This window comes from Lipotes vexillifer, unplaced genomic scaffold, assembly GCF_000442215.2.
Source record: "Lipotes vexillifer unplaced genomic scaffold, Lipotes_vexillifer_v1.1 scaffold43, whole genome shotgun sequence".
NCBI classification, from domain to species: domain Eukaryota; kingdom Metazoa; phylum Chordata; class Mammalia; order Artiodactyla; family Lipotidae; genus Lipotes; species Lipotes vexillifer.
Window position 1 is genome coordinate 149,635 of NW_006770037.1, and position 21,537 is coordinate 171,171.

The 21,537-nt window shown below is 39.8% G+C and overlaps 1 protein-coding gene across 1 annotated transcript in view; it reads left to right on the forward strand.

The window, feature by feature from the left end:
* Positions 1 to 1,207: 1,207 nt before the first annotated feature.
* GNG2 (G protein subunit gamma 2) overlaps positions 1,208 to 21,537 on the forward strand; it is a 137,072-nt gene continuing 116,742 nt past the window's right edge. The window contains exon 1 of the mRNA XM_007445953.1: positions 1,208 to 1,401. The gene's annotated coding sequence lies outside the window, so the exon portion shown is untranslated. The remainder of the gene's footprint in view (positions 1,402 to 21,537) is intronic.

The following is a 21,537-nucleotide window of genomic DNA, read 5'->3' on the forward strand; positions in this document are numbered from 1 at the left end:
TTAATCTGTAGCTTCCCCAAAGCATCTTGTGTTCATAGTGGGGAAGAATGACTCACAGGCTGAATAAATTCAGAGTCCCGAGAGCATTGAGGTTTAGTGGTGAATATCCTACTGTGGGGAATCGGGAAACCAAGTACTGGTCCTGGTTTGGCTGCTGACTGCGAGAGTCACTCACCATCTCTGAGCATCCATGTCCTCCAAAAATAATAGGAGCTAATATGTATTGAATGAATCCTGTGTTTCAGGAATGATTATTATCATTTTGTGCACCATTTCATTTAATCCTCAGATTTCTGCTATGGGGTATGACTATAATCGCCTCCATTTTGCAGATGAGGAAATCGAGGCATGTGGAAGTTAATTTGCCCAAGTTCATAAATCAGTAATGACCGCTTGGACTCAAATACTGGTGGGCAGATTGGCCTGCAGTCTCTATCCTTATTCCTAACACTGCACCACCTCCTAAAGTGAAGGGAAAGGACAAGAAGATGACAAGGGTTCCTTTAGCCCTGCTAGTGTGGGGTGGAGGGGGAGAGGGCTCTGTTTCTGGGGTGAGATGATCCAGCGTTCAGCTCTACCTTGCTACTCCCCACCACTGAGAATCTTTCGGGGAATATGTCTTCACTATTAGGCCACGGGTAGCATTGCAGGACTTGGTTTAGCTCCTATGCCCCACAAGCATACTTATCAGGGCCATTCTTTTCTGAGCACGTGGGTTAAGCGAGATCTCAGTGGTAGTGGAACCTTGGAGAAATGAAGCATCGGGAATGTTGGCCACAGAGAAAAATGCTGCAGCAAGAAGCTGCAAGCTCCCAGCTCGCTGCCTTGATAGGGACCACGGTAAATCAGGAGGTGCCATGGAGGCTGGTGCTGGACCTCAGGGACAGAACCTAGCCAGGGGCTGTGGACCCCGCAAAACAACAGCAGCGACAACAGACCAAGTTCAGGCTGAGAAGGCAGACTCTGTGGGGAAGGGGGCCGAGAGAATGAGGGAATAAGGGGAAGGAAGGAACAGATGGCCCCAAAGGGTCTTGGAACGAAGGGGAAAACGGGATTGTAGTCACATTGGTGTCGGTAGCCCAAGAGAAGAGGAAAGGGCTCCTGTGAGCCCTGAAATGGAAGGAGAGGGAAAGAAGTAAGCAGCTCACAGCTAGCAAGAGGAGGAAGTGGGAGATGCGCTGCTTCCTGTAGAAAGACCGATGACTGAAGACAAAGCTGGGTGGGGACTAGTCCCTGGGCTGCAGGAGCCGCTGCTACACATACACACAGCGGCTGCCGCGCCGTGGGCAGCTCCTACTACTGCGGGGCTGGGCTGGGCGGGCTGCGCCGGAGCTCGCCTGCACACAGCGGCTCGGAGGGAGGAGGAAAGCCACTCGTCTCGGACCAGCCTCGGGAGCCAAGGTAAAGGAAACACTTTTCGTGCTGCTCCTCGCTAAGTGAGAAAAATGATCCTCGCCTGCGGTTGTAAGGGCAGATTTCGAGGGGGAAGAAAGACACATTGTTCCGGGGATGGGGGTAAATGGTCAGGATGGGTTGTGTTAGCAGGGATTTTGAGAAGGACCAAATCCGTGACACCTCGATTTGAAAAAAATAATCCTCATTAGTGCTCAGCTTCGGTGACTCATCAGGAAAACACGCTAAATGTTAAGAAGCTGTTTGCAGTTCTCTTGGAAGGAAAGCAGAGCCCAGGTGAAATCAACTGGGGCTGTGAAGCTGTGGGCTGATCATCTGAACGTTGCAGTCTTGTTTGGGGAGTGTAGAATGTTAATTGCATTATCTTTCTTACACATTGCACTGGGGTAGCTTCTATCTTGCAGCATAAGGACTGTGATTTGGCTTTTTGTTTGTTTGTTTGTTTGTTTGGGGGGTTAAATCCTTTTGTACTCAGAATTTGCCAACAAAGGCTGGAATTGCGTATGTGAGGGGCAGTATTTACCATTAAAAAAAACGGTGTCTTCCTCCCTCTGCTCTGTGCAGCTGCTTTCAGGATAACCTCAGAAACAGCTATCATTTACCAGTCGGTCTTATCCTAAAGTTGCATTCTTTCTCAAAAGAGTGTGGCGGGTTTAACTTGTCTAGACTCGGATACCAGTGTATATATGGATTTTATGTTTATATAGATTTTACTCATCTATAGGTCGAGGTGCATATTAGCCTCAGTGACGGACAACATGTAAAATTGCTGCCAGGTTGTTTCCTCACCTGCCTATGCTGTGGATGGACGAAATAGTGAAATCAGAACTTGATTTTTATTCTTTGATTTCCTTGAGCAATGGGTCCTCTTATTAGAGTCTATGGCCATGGCTTGTTCATATTTGTGAATGATACATACAAGTGCAGTAAATAGGTCTAACGGATTAGAAATGAGATTGTGAGATTTCTTTGGCAGGATATGTAGGAGGGTTTAATATCCTAGCATAGCCTGATTTAAAAATTAAGCTGTGTCTCCAACAGAAAATGTGGTTAAGCAATAAGTGATCGTTGATAAAAGGTTTTGTCTTGCATTTTTACAATGAAAGGAGATAATTTTCAAAAGAAAGAACTGATTATAGCGGAGTAAAAATAATAAAAAGGTCATATTTAGACACTCATTCTTAAAGTGTAGGTTTTAAACACTAAATATGCCATGGAAAGTGTATATGCTTCCTCATTTATCATTATACTCAATTGTGAAGAGCTCTAGTTTTTGTTTCTTTTTTAATGTCACCTTATGAAATTGATTTGTCTTCTCAAAATTTGTGGGGTAGCAGTGCATTTTCAGAGATAAGAATCTTTAGGTACTAAAGAAAAAAAGGTCAAATTTTCTGAGCATACTTATGAAACTAAACCTGTGTGATGACTAAGAGGCGAAAGAGTGCTGGTGTTGAAACCATGGAGCTCCCCTGACAAATCCATTGAATTTAATCAAACCTGTGGGCAAAACAAGTCACGCCACATATTCCATGGTTCCAGTTCCCGTATGTCTAGGAGACATACGGGAACTGGAACCATATGTAAAGATCATCTTCCCAGAGAGGAGATCTCGGGTGCATCTTGGGTCCTGAATGCCCCTAACTGGAGCTCTGTGATCAAGCTGCCTGTCATTAAATGAAATGGAAAGTTGGGAGTCCGGGCTGTATGAATGAGGATGGGGCTCACGCTCTGCTACCTACTCAGCTACAGGCTGGATTCACTAGATAATGCCAACACCCTGCTTTGTGTGAGGACGTGTAGACAATCTGCTTTACTCCTCACTGTATGTTTCACAAAAGAATCAGAAAATGAAACCTTGGCTCATAGGCACAGGGGAGTCCAGAGGCCCCCTGCTCTCTTTCAGAAAACATCAAACAAGAGATGCCTATTTTCTGCACAGCCCCAAACTTTCCCTTAATTATTAAATTCCAGCTTGAAGCACAACATGAATGAGTAACGGCAGATCAGTAACTACGATGGCAGGAGGTTTAGGAAAAAGATGAAAAAGTTCCTGTCCTGTAAAATGGGACTATTTCCTCCTCTTCTGGCCAAATGGAATATTAAAAGACATACTACTTTTGTCCACAGTGTTCGGAGGCTTTTGAGGGAGTCAACCAACACTGAAATTTTAATTGTGTGTGTGTGTGTGTGTGTGTGTGTGTGTGTGTGTTTCTGCCATATGGCCAACGGCAGAGTGGAAACACGACTCCTGGTTGGTCCTGGGCCTCATGGTGGGCTCGTAGTGAATGCATTTGGTTGACTGACTTTTTTAGCCTACTTCAGAAGGCAGGCTCAACTTTTAAGTATAAAAGCTCTATAGTCAAAGCACAAAGCCTCTTCAGAGACAACTGTGGGTAGCAGAAAACAGCATGGTGGAGTGAAAAGAATGCAGGCTTCGAGAGTCAGGCAGATCTGCCTTTGAATCCTACCACTGGTTCTCACTCCTTCAGCTGGTACGTTGTTATGAACCTTGCTTTCTTCACTGTAAAGAAGGGTTAATAGTACATAATCAGGGTATTTGTTGTTATTGTTTATTTGTTTGTTGTGTTGTATTTGTGTTTATTTGTTTGTTGTGTTGGTTTTTGCTTTTGCGTGTGATTTGTGAGTGCCTGCCTGGTACATAGTAGGTACTCAGATGTCATTGTTTCTTCTGCATCGGGAAAAGTTAGCGTATTCTTGATCTTTGCCACTATCTCAAAGATTCAGGAGACATTTTTTTTAACTGTAGTGAAATATATATAACATAAATTTTCCCATTTTAACTATTTGTAAGTGTGCCATTCTGTGGCATTAAGTATACTGACATTGTTGTGCAACTGTCACTACCATCCATCTCCAGAGCTTTTTCATCTTCTCAAACTGAAAATCTGTTCCCATTAAACAGTAACTCCCCATTCCCTCCTCCCCCCAGCCCCTGGCGCCACCATTCTACCTTCTGTCTATGACTACTCTGGGTACCTCATGTAAGTGGAATCATACAGTATTTGTCCTTTTGTGACTGGCTTATTTCACTTACCAAAATGTCTTCAAGGTTTATCCATGTTATGGCATATGTTAGAATTTCCTTCCTTTTTTAGGCTGAATAATATTCCATTGTATGTATATGCTATAGGTTTTTATCCATTAATCTGTTGATGGACACTTGGGTCGCTTCCACGTTTTAGCTATTGTGAATAGATCATGGGTGTACAAATATCCCTGCTTTCACTTCTTTTGGGGTACCCAGAAGTGTAATTGCTGTATTATATGGTAACTGTGCTTAATTTTTTGAAGAATGGCCATACTGTTTTCCATAGCCGCTGCACCATTTTCTATTCCCACAGCAGTACACGAGGGTCCCAATTTCTCCAAATCCTCACCAACATTTGTTATTTCCTGGGGTTTTTTTGTTTGCTTGTTTTTGACAGTAACTATCCCAGTGGGTGTGAACTGGTATCTCTTTGTGGTTTCAATTTGCATTTCCCTGAGGATTAGTGATGTTGAATGTCTTTTCACGTGCCTGTTGGCGATTTGTATGTCTCCTTTAGAGAAATATCTATTCAAGTCCTTTACCCATTTTTTAATTGGATTGTTTTCGAGGAGACGTTTTGAAATGGCGGCATCTCTTAACATAGTGTGTCAGGAAGATCGTGATTATAATATTTGTATTCAGTCTCTTGCATACACCAGTATTATCCCTGCCCAAGTGAAATACATCTCTCAAAAGTAACTTTTAAACGCAAGAGGAGAAAGAAAATCTGCGTAGATCCTGATGATTAGTGATATCAAGAACCTGATAGTGAAATTCCAACCCTAATTGTAGACCAGTGATCCTGCTGGTCAGGTGCAGGCCAGGCCACCAGGAGGGGGCCATCACTTCAGTGTCTTTCTAGTCTCTACTCATTAGCTGCAGGAGAAAAAGTGCCCAATAGGTAGCAAGTTCAGAAACAGGGAGGAGAAACTACATACTAAATTGTTCTCAAACTCTCTATAATGGAGAGGATTAACCTTGGAAAGGGGCTATAGTAGTTAAACAACAACAATAGATTCCGAGAGAAGTTTCTACTAACGCAATGTGATTCTAGTCTAAATTTCACTTTTGAAAATAAGAATCCTGTGTTTCATTTTCCACCACAGATTTCACTCTCCATTCCAAAACCAGTGAGGCAGGGTATGGATGGGGCTGAGGCTATCTGGGCAGAAAGATTAGGGAAGGCTCTTGAACAGCAGTGATACCTGAGGTTTATGGTGTGGGTGCAGATGTTGACCTTGAATGGTTTGAAGAGCTCCTGAAAGACTATGTTAATTTTTTGTAATGCACTCTGTGTGTTTACTAGGAGGTTGGATAATGACCTCCAACTTTTTAAAATTTGCAAATCTGTTGATTCTGTGGTTACTGGGAAGACCCATGACTGGCTTTACTAGACCCAGGTGGGAAAGGGGAATTACAGAGCTGGGTTAAGACTTTGTCCCAGCCTATGACATCATAGAATTGCAGAGCTAAAAATGACCTGGGAACAAACCTAGCCTGTATCAACCCCTCCATGATGGATAATAAAATAGGACCAGAATTTGTTACCTTTCTAGAGCTGCACAGTTGATTAATACCTCACCTCCCAATTCAATTTCCATTTTACTTCCCTCCACAGTAGGGCAAATGGATAGAGAAAGTCATTATACTTTGTCACTTTAAAAATTATTTGGAAGACCATAGTCTTTTGTTTAAAAAGAAGAGGGTAATGTTTAAGGTTAATATGCTATGTTTCTGTGTTCAAATTTGTTCAAATGTAAAGATGCCAACGTGGAATTGAGATTCAGATTTTCAGGTAAGAGCGTTAGAGATATATGTGGTTCCTTAAAACTCTTACGTTAAAGAAAATCAGTTATAGTTAATGGGAGTCAATGTTCAGAATCTCTAGAGGACTTCCTTAAACATTAGAAAGGAGGGAGCTCAATTCTCAAACTCTAGAGAAAGCATGTTTCTTAGAAGTGAAGATATAAGACAGGGTCAGCCCTTTTATCTCTTGTTATACAGTCAAGCTCTTAATGGAAAGACTTAGTAAAGCCAGTCACCTGACCCTTTCTCCCTATTTCTTTGGCCTTCCCTTGTCCCCCTGCCAGTCTGGTTGTCAGGGTCAGACCTTCCCATGATCCTCTGCCCCAGGCATCTGGCAATAGAGCTGAAGGAGAGGGTCTGGAAACTGGAGTGATGGGCTCTACTCCAGATTCCTTGCAACATGAGCAGGGCCATTGCTGTTCTTAGGAAATCCTTTTTTTTTTTTTTTTTTTTAATTTCACTTTTTACTATCCCCTCTGCATTTTCAATGCAAACCATTAAACCCAAGCCCCCACCCCCTTTATTCATTACAGGTGACCTCACCTCCTGTTATTTGGAGAAGGTATATATTATGGAATTCCTCAACCTCATTCTTTACCACCTCACAATTTCTCATGTCTTCATTCATTTTCTTCACCTCCCTTCCTAGGTCAAATTAGCACAGCTTTTCTTTCAAGCCTGGACTTGGACTCTTATTTCCTTTTACTCTCTAGGGGACTATGTTCTGACAATAATTCCATCTCCTTACACATTTGGCTTCTTCTTTTTATTGGCCCTTGCCTCTTTGCCTGCAAACATGCTTAGTTTACACATATAAATTTAAACAAACCGGTTGCCAACAAAGCCTCCCCTTGACTTTGGTAACCTCTACTAACTTTGTTTTCTTCCTACCTGTAGCGGAGGAAAAATAGTTTTCCCTCCACCTTTCTCAGTTCTGAGGAGCCTGTAACAAAAGACAGATTGATAAGAGAAAAACAAATGGACATTTATTAACTTGTATACCTCATGTGTACATGGGAGATACCAGGGAAAAATGAGGAGCTCTCAGAAGTGGTTTAGAACTCAGGCTTAAATACCATCTTGAGCTAAAGACAATAATTAAGGAGGAGTGGAGGAGGGCAGTTATGGGGAGGCGGCCAGGAAAAGTGTGGTAAATAAGAGTAAGATTTGATATACATATTTAAGTTGGTTCCACTCCTTCTTTTCCTGGAACAGAGAGGGAGGCACCCTTACAAATCGAGATTTCCTTTATAATGTAAATTTCCCTTACAAAAATGTAACTTCTAGTATGTTTTCATAATTTCTCCAGTGTCTCCTGTTTCCCACGATAATCTGCCTGAAATAATCCTTATGCCAAACAGGCATACCTTGGAGTGGCATATTCTGCCACCCTTCATGCCTCTCTGAAGGCTCCCAACTTCTCCATTAACTCCAAGTTCTGCTCCCTAAATATGAGTGTTCTCAAGATTTGATTCTTCTGCCACTAAATTTCTCCCTCTTCCTTTATCAAACCCTTTTCTATGATTTCTGTCATTATCACTGGGGTGGGGGGCAGTTCCAAATCTGATTCTTCATCCTGATCTCTCACCTACTCTAAACTTGCACATCGAGCGACCTGCAAACTTGCCAGAACATCCAACCCACTGAAACTGAGACTCCAAATCAGTGCTTGCCATTGCCTTTCCCCACTCAAAACCAGCTCCTCACCTGATTCCACGACTATTAATGACACCCCAGTCTCTCAGTCCCTCAATTAGGAAAACCCAATTTCGTTATTTTCCTCACCAAACGACCAAGTTGGAGTCAGTTGCTAAGACCTTTGCATTGTCACTGGAAACATAACTTGACACCATCTAATCTTTCCCATGTTGATAGCCAGTGTCTCCGTTCTAGCCCTCCTGACCTCCAGCTGGGCTGATTTGTTGTTTGTGCTCTTGCCTCTCCCTGGAAGAACTTGCCTGCTTCTCCTTCCACACTTCACCCCTGTAGTCTTGCTTCTCTGCGTAGCCAAATTCCATTCATCCTGTAAGGCTCAGTTCAAATGCTGTCTCTTTCATGAAGTCTTCCTTGGTTTCTTCCTTTCCCAATAAAAAGCAATCTTTACTTCCCCTGAAGTCTTTTGTTCTTTCATCACAGCAATTAGTGCATTCTCGTGTGTATAATGGCAATCTGCTTTTTTTTTTTCTTTTGCAAGCTCTTTGAGGACAGCAGCCACACCCAGTTTCATCTTTGTCTTCCTTACAGCACACAAATACAGCTTGGGTTTTTGTTTGTTTTTAATTTCAGCTTTATTGAAGTGTAATTGGCAAATAAAATTATAAGATATTTAAAGCGTTCATCATGGTGATTGGATATACATATATACTGTGAAAGGATTCCTCCCATCTAGTTAATTAACACATACATCACCTCACATATATTTGTGGGATTTTTGTTTTTGTTTTGTTTGTTTGTTTTTGGTGAGGACATTTGGGTTCACAAATGCAGTTTGTTTATCATTCGTTTAATGAACTTTCTTGAGTCACTAACTTTTTTTATGCAGAGTGGACTAGATATTCGAGGAGCTTATAAACTACTGGGAAAACAGACAAATACTGACAGAATTACAATACAGTCATTCTGTCCACAAGTCTTAATGGAATGTCTGCAATGTGCCATGTGTCCTTCGACGGGCCAGGGACACTTGGATGAACAAAACAGGCCAGTTCTTTGATTTCTTGGAAATTACATTCTATTGAGAGAGACCTGGTAAACACATAAACCAATGGCTTACAGATCTAGCTGCACATTAGAAATCACTGAGGGGTACTTTGAACAAACACCTATGGCCCAGCCTCAACCCAGACTAATTAGATCAGAATCAGCCAGGATTGGACCCCATTGACAGAAACAAATTACAATACAAGAAAATATCAGGTAGTGATTAAGTGCTGAGGTGGATTGAAATAGAAACACATTAAATGATAGAGATTGTGTGTATGATGGTGTGGTCATGGGGATTTTACCTTTGTTGGGTAATCCCTGAAGGCCTCCCTGAGATGACATTCACAACTCATGTGCCTTCCCTATTAGTAGTGAGGCAGACAGAGCTGCTGTGATTGGCTAGTTCAAGTGTCCTGTGAGGCCATGGCGCAGCCCCACCTCTCTGAAGAACATGGTCACCAGACTCCAAGAAAAAGGTCTAGCTCTGTTAGCAAGAAAGAAGGGGTGAATGGTTATCGGGTGTTCAACAGAGTCTGCCACTATTATTGTTTCCATCCTATACATGAAGATATCAAGGCCCAAAAGGTTAAACTTATCAAGATCATACAACTTTGAGTTGAACAGTGTTTCCATGCATTCTCCTTTCAGAAAAACAAACGTACACAAATACACACAAACGACAAGCTTGCTTTAGCTGATGGTGATGATCTAGGTAGACTAGAGAAAGAGTCCTGGAAGAAAATACAAAATGGCTCCTGTGAGATGAAGCAAAGAATCACCTTCTAAACAAATAATTCCAGAAGAAATTACATCAGGTCCTAGTAAGTGATAAGAATGGCATTTAATTTAGACAACTAGCCCTGCATTTCTGCATTGTAAAATATATATATATAATTAATTTGAGTCTTCCTGACTCATCATTTAAATCAATTTGATCTGAATAAAATCCACCCTGGGCCAAGAAATGAGCAAGAGAGGCCAAGGGTTCTGTGTGTGATGTCTATCAGACTTAAAGGAAAACACTGTTTTCTCTAGAGAGGTATTCATTTTGTGGATTACAGCACATGTAAGAGAAACAAGAATACTCTCTGAAATTTCTGATTATGAGTTATTTTGAAAATAGTTTTCCACTTTCCAACTGCAGAGGCAACATGCAGTTCTATTATTGTTGCATTGTCTTCATGGTTCCTACTTTTCATTCTGATATTTCATTTCAGAGGTTTGTGAGGCAGCAGTAGTGAAAAAGGGAAATTGCAGTGAAGCTGCCGTCATTACAGTGTTTTTACTGCTTGCCTCTAGGTGTATTTCTGTGCATTCTCATCGTAACAGATTAAGTGTTAATGGTAGGAATACCTTCTCTGTAATAAATGATCGAATGCTTCCTACTCTTATATTTGCAGTTTTAAACAGGAAAGTAAAAGTTCATTTCTAAGCTTTGCCAACAGAGCTGTGTTTAAGAAGGGTATTTATCTGATCTGCACAGAACCATATGAGAAAACTTGTGAAAAAATTTACACAGAAAAAAAAAACAAAACAGTCCTTTTAGTCTAGTCTTTCTTTGGAGAATTGAATGGATCCTTTGCCATTAGTTTTTAAACTTCATGAATGATGGTTGTGTTTAGAGAACATTACTGTATATAGGCATTAAAGTAATTTCGCTAACAGTTTTATTATTTTTTTTCCATTGGGGGAATAGGAAACTTGATATCAAACAGTCCCCAAATTTTTAAAAAGTTAAACTAATAAGAAACTTAAGTTAAAAAAATGAAAATTTCTAAGCAGAAACAAAATTGATTTTTTATTATGTTTTAAAATAATCTGAAAATACTACAGTATACAAAAATAATATTCTAAGGCTTAATACACAGGAGAGCATAGTAGTTAAAGAACATTGGTTTGGAATCAGAATGTCCTGGACAAGTTGCTTAAACTATCTGTGCCTCTGTTTCCTTATCTATAGATTGGGATATAATGACAATATCTACTTCACAAAATTGTCAGGGGAAAATTATGTAATGTATGTAAAATGTTTATTTAACATAGTGCCTGACATATAGTAACTAACTATTCAGAATTGTAGCTATTATTAGTATAATTATTATTGTTACCACAAAGATGGAGTAGAGGATCTTTAGTTCTAGCCATGAGGTTCTCAGCCAGTTTTAGCAGAAATGATTATGGCCCAACATGAACCACAGGTGCTCAGAACTTGAAGTAAGGAATCGCCTGAGGAAGCCTGCTTCCTCGGCGTAGTCAGATGTCAGTGTTCTGACTTAGTTAAGTGACAGTCTCAGGCTTGCACTATTTGTTCACCAATGCATGTGATTAGGCAAAAATATTTCTGGTTTTCCTTCCCAGCTCATGATAGGCTTACAGGTCTCCATCTGCTTTAGTTAGATGTAGCCCTGTGTCTTGCATTGACCAGTGAAGTGAAAGCAGAGTGATGTTTGTCACCTCTAGGAGGAAGCTTATAATGACCAGAATGTGAGCACATTCCTTGGCAATTGACAGTGGTGGAAACACAGGAACAGTGGCTGAGTTCTTAAGCCTGGGTCTTAGAATAAAGACAACACAGAGACGGTCTCTCCACTGACCTGTAATGGACACATAGTGAGAGTGAAAAATGAGTTTTTCTGTCTTAAAAGATTTGAGGGTTGTTTCCACAGTATAACCTTAGCCTATCCTGATGGATAGTCTCTGGTTATCCCTTCAAACTCTAGAGAAAAAAATATTATTGGCAACAATACATAAAATATGTAGCAATTTAGAGATAGTCGTTTTTAAAAAAATTTTTAATTTATTTTTTTTATACAGCAGATTCTTATTAGTCATCAATTTTATACACATCAGTGTATACATGTCAATCCCAATAACCCAATTCATCACACCCCACCCCCACCCCCCGCCACTTTCCCCCCTTGGTGTCCATACGTTTGTTCTCTACATCTGTGTCTCAATTTCTGCCCTACAGACTGGTTCATCTGTACCATTTTTCTAGGTTCCACATATATGCATTAATATACAATATTTGTTTTTCTCTTTCTGACTTCACTCTGTATGACAGTCTCTAGATCCATCCACGTCTCAACAAATGACCCAATATCGTTCCTTTTTATGGCTGAGTAATATTCCATTGTATATATGTACCACATCTTCTTTATCCATTCGTCTGTCGATGGGCATTTAGGTTGCTTCCATGACCTGGCTATTGTAAATAGTGCTGCAATGAACATTGGGGTGCATGTGTCTTTTTGAATTATGGTTTTCTCTGGGTATATGCCCAGTAGTGGGATTGCTGGATCATATGGTAATTCTATTTTTAGTTTTTTAAGGAACCTCCATACTGTTCTCCACAGTGGCTGTATCAATTTAGATTCCCACCAACAGTGCAGGAGGGTTCCCTTTTCTCCACACCCTCTCCAGAGCATTTGTTTTGTAGATTTTCTGATGATGCCCATTCTAACTGGTATGAGGTGATACCCCATGGTAGTTTTGATGTGCATTTCTCTAATAATTAGTGATGTTGAGCAGCTTTTTGTGTGCTTCTTGGCCATCTGTAAGTCTTCTTTGGAGAAATGTCTATTTAGGTCTTCTGCTCATTTTTGGATTGGGTTCTTTGTTTTTTTAATGTTGAGCTGCATGAGCTGTTTATCTGTTTTGGAGATTCATCCTTTGTCCATTGATTCGTTTGCAAATATTTTCTCCCATTCTAAGGGTTGTCTTTTCATCTTGTTTATGGTTTCCTTTGCTGTGTAAAAGCTTTGAAGTTTCATTAGGTCCTATTTGTTTATTTTTGTTTTTATTTCCATTACTCTAGGAGGTCTAGAGCAGGTCTCTAATCCATTTTGAGTTTATTTTTGTGTGTGGTGTTAGGGAGTGTTCTAATTTCATTCTTTTACATGTAGCTTTCCAGTTTTCCCAGCACCACTTATTGAAGAGACTGTCTTTTCTCCATTGTATATCCTTGCCACCTTTGTCATAGATTACTTGACCATAGGTGCATGGGTTTATCTCTGGGCTTTCTATCTTGTTCCATTGATCTATGCTTCTGTTTTTGTGCCAGTACCATATTGTCTTGATTACTGTAGCTTTGTAATATAGTTTGAAGTCAGGGAGTCTGATTCCTCCAGCTCCATTTTTTTCCCTCAAGGCTGCTTTGGCTATTCGGGGTCTTTTGTGTCTCCATAAAATTTTAAGATTTTTTGTTCTAGTTCCATAAAAAATGCCATTGGTGGGCCTCCCTGGTGGCGCGGTGATTGAGAGTCCGCCTGCCGATGCAGGGGATATGGGTTCGTGCCCCGGTCCGGGAGGATCCCACATGCCGGAGCGGCTGGGCCTGTGAGCCATGGCCGCTGAGCTTGCACGTCCGGCAACAGGAGAGGCCACGACAGTGAGAGGCCCACGTATCGCAAAGAAAAAAAAAATGCCATTGGTAATTTGGTAGTGTTTTCATTGACTCTGTAAATTGCTTTGGGTAGCATAGTCATTTTCACAATATTGATTCTTCCAATCCAAGAACGTGGTATATCTCTCCATCTGTTGGTATCATCTTTAATTTCTTTCATCAGTGTCTTATAGTTTTCTGCATACAGGTCTTTTGTCTCCCTAGGTAGGTTTATTCCTAGGTATTTTATTCTTTTTGTTGCAATGGTAAATGGGAGTGTTTCCTTAATTTCACTTTCAGATTTTTCATCATTAGTATATAGGAATGCAAGAGATTTCTGTGCATTAATTTTGTATCCTGCTACTTTACCAAATTCATTGATTAGCTCTTGTAGTTTTCTGGTGACATCTTTAGGATTCTCTATGTATAGTATCATGTCATCTGCAAACAGTGACTGTTTTACTTCTTCTTTTCCAATTTGTATTCCTTTTATTTCTTTTTCTTCTCTGATTGCTGTTGCTAGGACTTCCAAAACTATGTTGGATAATAGTGGTGAGAGTGGGCAACCTGGCCTTGTTCCTGATCTTAGAGGAAATGCTTTCAGTTTTCACCATTGAGGATGATGTTTGCTGTGGGTTTGTCATATATGGCCTTTATTATGTTGAGGTAGGTTCCCTCTATGCCCACTTTCTGGAGAGTTTTTTATCATAAACGGGTGTTGAATTTTGTCAAAAGCTTTTTCTGCATCTATTGAGATGATCATATGGTTTTTATTCTTCAATTTGTTAATATGGTGTATCACATTGATTGATTTGCATGTATTGAAGAATCCTTGCATCCCTGGGATAAATCCCACTTGATCATGGTGTATGATCCTTTTAATGTGTTGTTGGATTCTGTTTGCTAGTATTTTGTTGAGGATTTTTGCATCTATATTCATCAGTCATATTGGTCTGTAATTTTCTTTTCTTGTAGTATCTTTGGTTTCAGGGGGATGGTGGCCTCATAGAATGAGTTTGGGGGTGTTCCTCTGCAATTTTTTGGAAGAGTTTGAGAAGGATGGGTGTTAGCTCTTCTCTAAATGTTTGATAGAATTCACCTGTGAAGCCATCTGGTCCTGGACTTTTGTTTGTTGGAAAATTTTTAATCGCAATCTCAATTTCATTACTTGTGATTGGTCTGTTCATATTTTCTATTTCTTCTTGGTTCAGTCTTGGAAGGTTATACCTTTCTAAGAATTTGTCCATTTCTTCCAGGTTGTCCATTTTATTGGCATAGAATTGCTTGTAGTAGTCTCTTAGGATGCTTTGTATTTCTGTGGTGTCTGTTGTAACTTCTCCTTTTTCATTTCTAATTTTATTGATTTGAGTCCTCTCCCTCTTTTTCTTGATGAGTCTGGCTAATGGTTTATCAATTTTGTTTATCTTCTCAAAGAACCAGCTTTTAGTTTTATTGATCTTTGCTATTGTTTCCTTCATTTCTTTTTCATTTATTTCTGATCTGATCTTTATGATTTCTTTCCTTCTGCTAGCTTTGTGTTTTGTTTGTTCTTCTTTCTCTAGTTCCTTTAGGTGTAAGGTTAGATTGTTTATTTGAGATTTTTCTTGTTTCTTGAGGTAGGTTTGTATAGCTATAACCTTCCCTATTAGAACTGCTTTTGCTGCATCCCATAGGTTTTGGATTGTCCTGTTTTCACTGTCATTTGTCTCTAGGTATTTTTTGATTTCCTCTTTGATTTCTCCAGTGATCTCTTGGTTGTTTAGTAACATATTGTTTAGCCTCCACGTGTTTGTGTTTTTTATGGTTTTTTCCCTGTAATTGATTTCTAATCTCATAGCATTGTGGTCAGAAAAGATGCTTGATATGATTTCAATTTTCTTAAATTTACTGTGGCTTGATTTGTGACCCAAGATATGATCTATCCTGGAGAATGTTCCATGTGCACTTGAGAAGAAAGTGTAATCTGCTGTTTTTGGATGGAATGTCCTATAAATATGAATTAAATCTATCTGGTCTATAGTGTCATTTAAAGCTTCTGTTTCCTTATTTATTTTCATTTTGGATCATCTGTCCATTGGTGTAAGTGAGGTGTTAAAGTCCCCCACTATTATTGTGTTACTGTCGATTTCCTGTTTTATAGGTGTTAGCAGTTGCCTTACTTATTGAGGTGGTCCTATGTTGGGTGCATATATATTTATAACTGTTATATCTTCTTCTTGGCTTGATCCCTTGATCATTATGTAGTGTCCTTCCTTGTCTCTTGTAACATTCTTTATTTTAAAGTCTATTTTATCTGATATGAGTATTTCTACTCCAGCTTTCTTTTGATTTCCATTTGCATGGAATATCTTTTTCCGTCCCCTCACTTTCAGTCTGTATGTGTCCCTAGGTCTGAAGTGGGTCTCGTGTAGACAGCATATACATGGGTCTTGTTTTGTATCCATTCAGGAAGCCTGTGTCTTTTGGTTGGAGCATTTAATCCATTCACATTTAAGGCAATTATCGATATGTATGTTCCTGTGACCATTTTCTTAATTGTTTTGGGTTTGTTTTTGTAGGTCCTTTTCTTCTCTTGTGTTTCCCACTTAGAGAAGTTCCTTTAGCATTTGTTGTAGAGCTGGTTTTGTGGTGCTGAATTCTCTTAGCTTTTGCTTCTCTGTAAAGCTTTTGATTTCTCCATCGAATCTGAATGAGATCCTTGCCGGGTAGAGTAATCTTGGTTGTACGTTCTTCGCTTTCATCACTTTAAGTATAACATGCCACTCCCTTCTGGCTTATAGAGTTTCTGCTGAGAAATCAGCTGTTAACCTTATGGGAGTTCCCGTGTATATTATTTGTCATTTTTCCCTTGCTGCTTTTAATAATTTTTCTTTGTCTTTAATTTTTTCCAGTTTGATTACTATGTGTCTTGACGTGTTTCTCCTTGGGTTTATCCTGTATGGGACTCGCTGCGCTTCCTGGACTTGGGTGGCTACTTCCCATGTTAGGGAAGTTTTCGACTATAATCTCTTCAAATATTTTCTTGGGTCCTTTCTCTCTCTCTTCTCCTTCTGGGACCCCTATAATGCGAATGTTGTTGCATTTAATGTTGTCCCAGAGGTCTCTTAGGCTGTCTTCATTTCTTTTCATTCTTTTTTCTTTGTTCTGTTCCGCAGCAGTGAATTCCACCATTCTGTCTTCCAGGTTACTTATCCTTTCTTCTGCCTCAGTAATTCTGCTATTGATTCCTTCTAGTGTAGTTTTCATTTCAGTTATTGTATTGTTCACCTCTGTTTGTTTGGTCTTTAATCTTCTAGGTCTTTGTTAAACATTTCTTGCATCTTCTCAATCTTTGTGTCCTTTCTTTTTCCGAGGTCCTGGATCATCTTCACTATCATTATTCTGAATTCTTTTTCTGGAAGGTTGCCTATCTCCACTTCATTTAGTTGTTTTTCTGGAGTTTTATCTTGTTCCTTCATCTGGTACATAGCCCCCTGCCTTTTCATCTTGTCTGTCTTTCTGTGAATGTGGTTTTTGTTCCACAGGCTGCAGGATTGTAGCTCTTCTTGCTTCTGCTGTCTGCCCTCAGCCCTGCTAGTGTTGGAGGGTCTCCTGCAGAGGCGGGATGTGGCTGTGTCTCACCATGAGGACAAGGGCACTGGCAGCAGAAGTTCTGGGAAGTACTCCTTGTCATGAGCCCTCCCAGAGTCCTGGAGATAGTCATTTTTAATGAATTGTGTGTGTGTGTGTGTCTGCTTATCATATGTCATACCATAAGTAAATATCAGGGTACTTCACATTTTAATTTATATAGATTTATACAAAATTTTTCATTTAAATTTCTTTTAAAATAGGGTTTATTTCCATTTCATACAGAGGAAAATCAATATACCAAAATTACCAACATCTATTTTTTTTGGAGAGAGCCACCCATGATGCCCACGTCAGGACTCTGAATTCTAGGCCTGATGTGATCACTGGGTCATGGTCCCTCTCACTAAAAGCTCATCCAGAATGGTGCCTTGTGACACAAAGGATCTTCTGAGGGAAGATGAAGGACTCAGCCATGCCCATGACCTTTGTCTCCAGTAAGAAAATAGTCTTCCCTAAGTCCTATTACAATGTTCAGTTATAAACAGTGGTGCTTAGTACATAGAGGGTCTTAAATAATACGTATTGATAAATAGATGGAAGTAGTCCACAGTTCTTCCAAATGTCTGGACCCTTTCATGTTTGCTTTTTAAAAATAAGTCTCTTTATTTTAGACCTTAGTTTAAAAACATCTCGGCATTAAGACTTACATTTACCCTAGAATCAAGTTATATTGTTACGATCAGACAGTGTTAAGGAAAAGAAAATGCATTTTTAATTTTAAAAAAAGGACTTACATTTATTCTTTTAAAACACTTTACATATGATCACCCATGTATGCACCGATGTAGGCTATTTTATTTGATAATTATTACTGCTGATTTTATTTCACCTGATAATTTTGTTTGGGTCCCTAAAACTACATTATGAACTACCTTAATTATTTAAATTAGAAACAGATTACTTTTCTCCAGTGTACAAACTCAAATTAATTTCATTATTAACCCGAGTTTTAAATTGATTAATCTTGGAGTGTTTAAGGAACCGAGTGGGGTTTTTTCGTCCTTAAGGAGATGGGCATATTGATTTGATGACTCTCTTGCTGTCACACCAGTTGTGCTATGAAGAACAAGACATTTGCAAGAAAACTTTGGATAGATTTTATAAACCAGCCAGAAACCTGTGTGTCTGGGGCTTCTGGGCGAACAATCTGTGAGTCATTTTAAAAAACAAACACACTCATAATCACGGTGCATGGTGTTACCATGGTAATTAGGCCTGTGGAGTTGGGCTGCTTATGTTCCTGTAAAGGGAAGAGGGGGAGAGAAACTGAGAATTCAGAGCGCTGACTATCAGCTTCAATTTGACTATCACAAGAGAGTGTAGGGTTTCTTGAGAACGTACTGGCACAGTTGTCCTGAGAGGGAATTGAAGAAACTCTGGCATCCTCCCTTTGTTACTGAATATAAGTTAGCCGTTTTACTGTTGGGTGTTGTGATTCACAGGAGAGAAAAGGGCCATTTGGCATTCTTTCAGGAAGAAGGGGGGAAAATTGGTCCTTTATCTGCTATATAATTACATATAAGTCTCTCAGATCTACCCGGTAAGTGTCTGATGTGCAGGTGCACAGGGCTTTAGTGAGCCTCTAAAAGGTGCCAAAATGCCACTGGCATAATATTACAGATTTAAGCGCTCCTCAGTGCATTATTCTAATACAGTTAGAGACCGGTTTTAGTGAGGCCATTGTTTCAGATCTGATCCCCAAGTAGACCAGGTCTCTTTTCTCTAATTTTATGGAGTAGATATAATTCCTTTATCTTGGACAGTCATCTTATAATATAGGCCCCTGGATCACAGAGGAGACCAAGGAGGTTATGTGAGCTCTGCCAAATCTGTCATCACTCCAGGGGAAAGTAAAATCAACATACGTGCTTTTTTTTTTTCCCCCATTTAGTTATTTATTTTTTGGCTGCGTTGGGTCTTCGTTGCTGCACATGGGCTTTCTCTAGTTGTGGTGAACAGGGGCTAGTCTTCATTGCTGTGCGCAGGCCTCTCATTGCGGTGGTTTCTCTTGTGGTAGAGCACGGGCTCCAGGTGCGCAGGCTTCAGTAGTTGTGGTGTGCGGGCTCAGCAGTTGTGGCTCGTGGGCTTTAGAGCACAGGCTCAGTAGCATTCGGGCTACGGTGGCGTAGTGGCGTAGTGGCGTACGGGCTTAGTTGCTCCACAGCATGTGGGATCTTCCTGGACCAGGGCTCAAACCTGTGTCCCCTGCATTGGCAGACAGATTCTTAACCATTGCACCACCAGGGAAATCCCAACATACATGCTTTTTTGATGGACAGTCAACAAAGTGGGATTACTGAGGAGTGATTCATTATGATTCTGTATGGAGAACAATCAACACCCTTAAATTAAAGGTATGAGTTAGTGCACCTACAAAACTGGTTTTTAAGAATGATCTAAGATTTACTTTAAGAAGCCTAGGTATCCTCTTAAATGGATAATACATTGACTAGAGGTTTTTTTTAGAGTATTCCTCATGCAGATTTTATTTCTACAACTTTTCCTTATTAAAACTATTTTTCAAAAGGCTTGAAATAAAGTGCCATGGAGTTTGATTAAAGGGTCATGCAAATGCAGGGAGTTTGTGTGTGATTTTTCTCTGGCATATGGTGTAAAAACTATTTCTCAAAACTGTGGATTTCATTTTTCCTCTCATATGTGGGAAGAAGGCACATGTTACCCAAACTTCATTCTATGCTGTCTTAATCTTTTTAAGATTAGTAAACAATGCTTAACTTAAACTTTTTCTGATGGTGAAAGTAATTCATGGTGATCATTGAAAATTTGGAAAATACTTATAGTGTAAAAAAAAAATTAAGACTGATCCCTTCCATTAATTAGGTTTTTGGTTGAACCACATATAGCAGAGACCTGATTTCACAGTGGCTTACGGAAGTTAGAATTTATTTCTCTCTCACATAACAATCCAGAGGTGTGTGGTCCAGGGCTGGTAAGGTAAGTCTCCTCCACAAGGTCATCCAGGTATCCAGTCTCCTTCTATCATACTGTTACATCATTCCAAGCATATTTTCCTTGCTTTATGGTCTAAAGTGGCTTCCTACCATAAGGACCTCACTATAACCAGTAGGAAGGGAGAAAGTTGGAAAGGGAACGGCATGACCCAGAAGTTGCACCCATCACTGCTGCAGCAATCCCCTTGAACTTTGTCACATGGCCACACACCTAGCAACAAGGGAGGCTGGGAAAAGCAGTTATTCTTGACATGTATGTGCCTAGCTTAGATTCTATCACAAGCATGGAAGAAGGGGAAAGCAGATACTGGGGCATATCTAGCAATTTCTGGTACTTCCATTTTCTATACAAAAGGGATAATACACTGTTAACATTTTGACATACGTTCTTCCAATCTTTTTTTCTAGAAAATATGTATCAGAAAGATATGTATAATATTTACTAGAAAATATTGTATGTGATACATTAGAATATTAAATATGAAAATGTATTCGAAAAATGCATATATATAATATATAGATATTAGAAAATTAGCTGAGGTCATACTCTCTATATAATTTTGTATTCTCTTTTCGTATAACTTTATTCCGTGTGTATTTTTCCTCATCATTTAAATTTTTTGTATTTATTGTTTCCAAGTTCCATTGTGTGGAAGTTTTCTGTTTTACCTAATGGGTTATGTTATTCATATTTAGGCTATTTCTAACACCTTGGTAATACTTCTTTGTCTATACTTTGCATTTTTTGGATCAAGTCAAGGAGTGACATCATCAAGACAATGGGTGAGAACATATTTGGGAACTTGATAAATATTGCCCAACTGCTTTCCAGAGAGATTGTGTTGATTTGTGCTCTCCCAAGAATGTATGAGCGTGCTGGACTCAGAGCTCCCTTCGAGGCTTATTTTGCAAGTCCCACTAATCATTGTTATCCCTAGGGTTTATTCTCTGAAAATAGGTTGTTTTCTGCCCTTGCCTTGTTTTTGTTTCCTTTGCTGTCATTAATCATGAGATAATGGTTTTCTAATAATGTTGGCTCATTTAAAAACATATGGTCCCGTATAGTCATCTGGGAATATAATCAGTTGGGCTGAGATTTTAGCACACGTGCCAGTCTTAGGCAATGGGAGACCTCTAGAGACACTGATGTTCATTTGGTCTCAGGACCCAACGTGAATTTGATTTCCACTCTCAGTCATAATGCTCTAGATGCTAAGTAACTCTTAGTTCTGAGACACAGCAAAATATGAATGGTAAAGCGTTCCCTGAGGCTTAGGCAAGTTCCCTTTGAGCTGGCTGCTGGATATCTTTTCAGAAGTAAAGACAGGAACTTTCTTAGATATGAACCACACTCACACAAGGCGGAATTAGGCCAACTCTGCCCAGCATCCTAAAGGTCATTAGTGGCTAAGGGTATAGGTGTTTCTACTTCTAAACAGCCTTCAGCTTTGGATGCTAACGATGTTTTTTAACCATTAACTTGTCCAATCTGTCCTCTTAAAGGGTTAGATATACACGAATGGAGCCCCACCCCTGTCCCTAACACCTGGAGAAAGAGTGTATCTGGCACTTTGGTC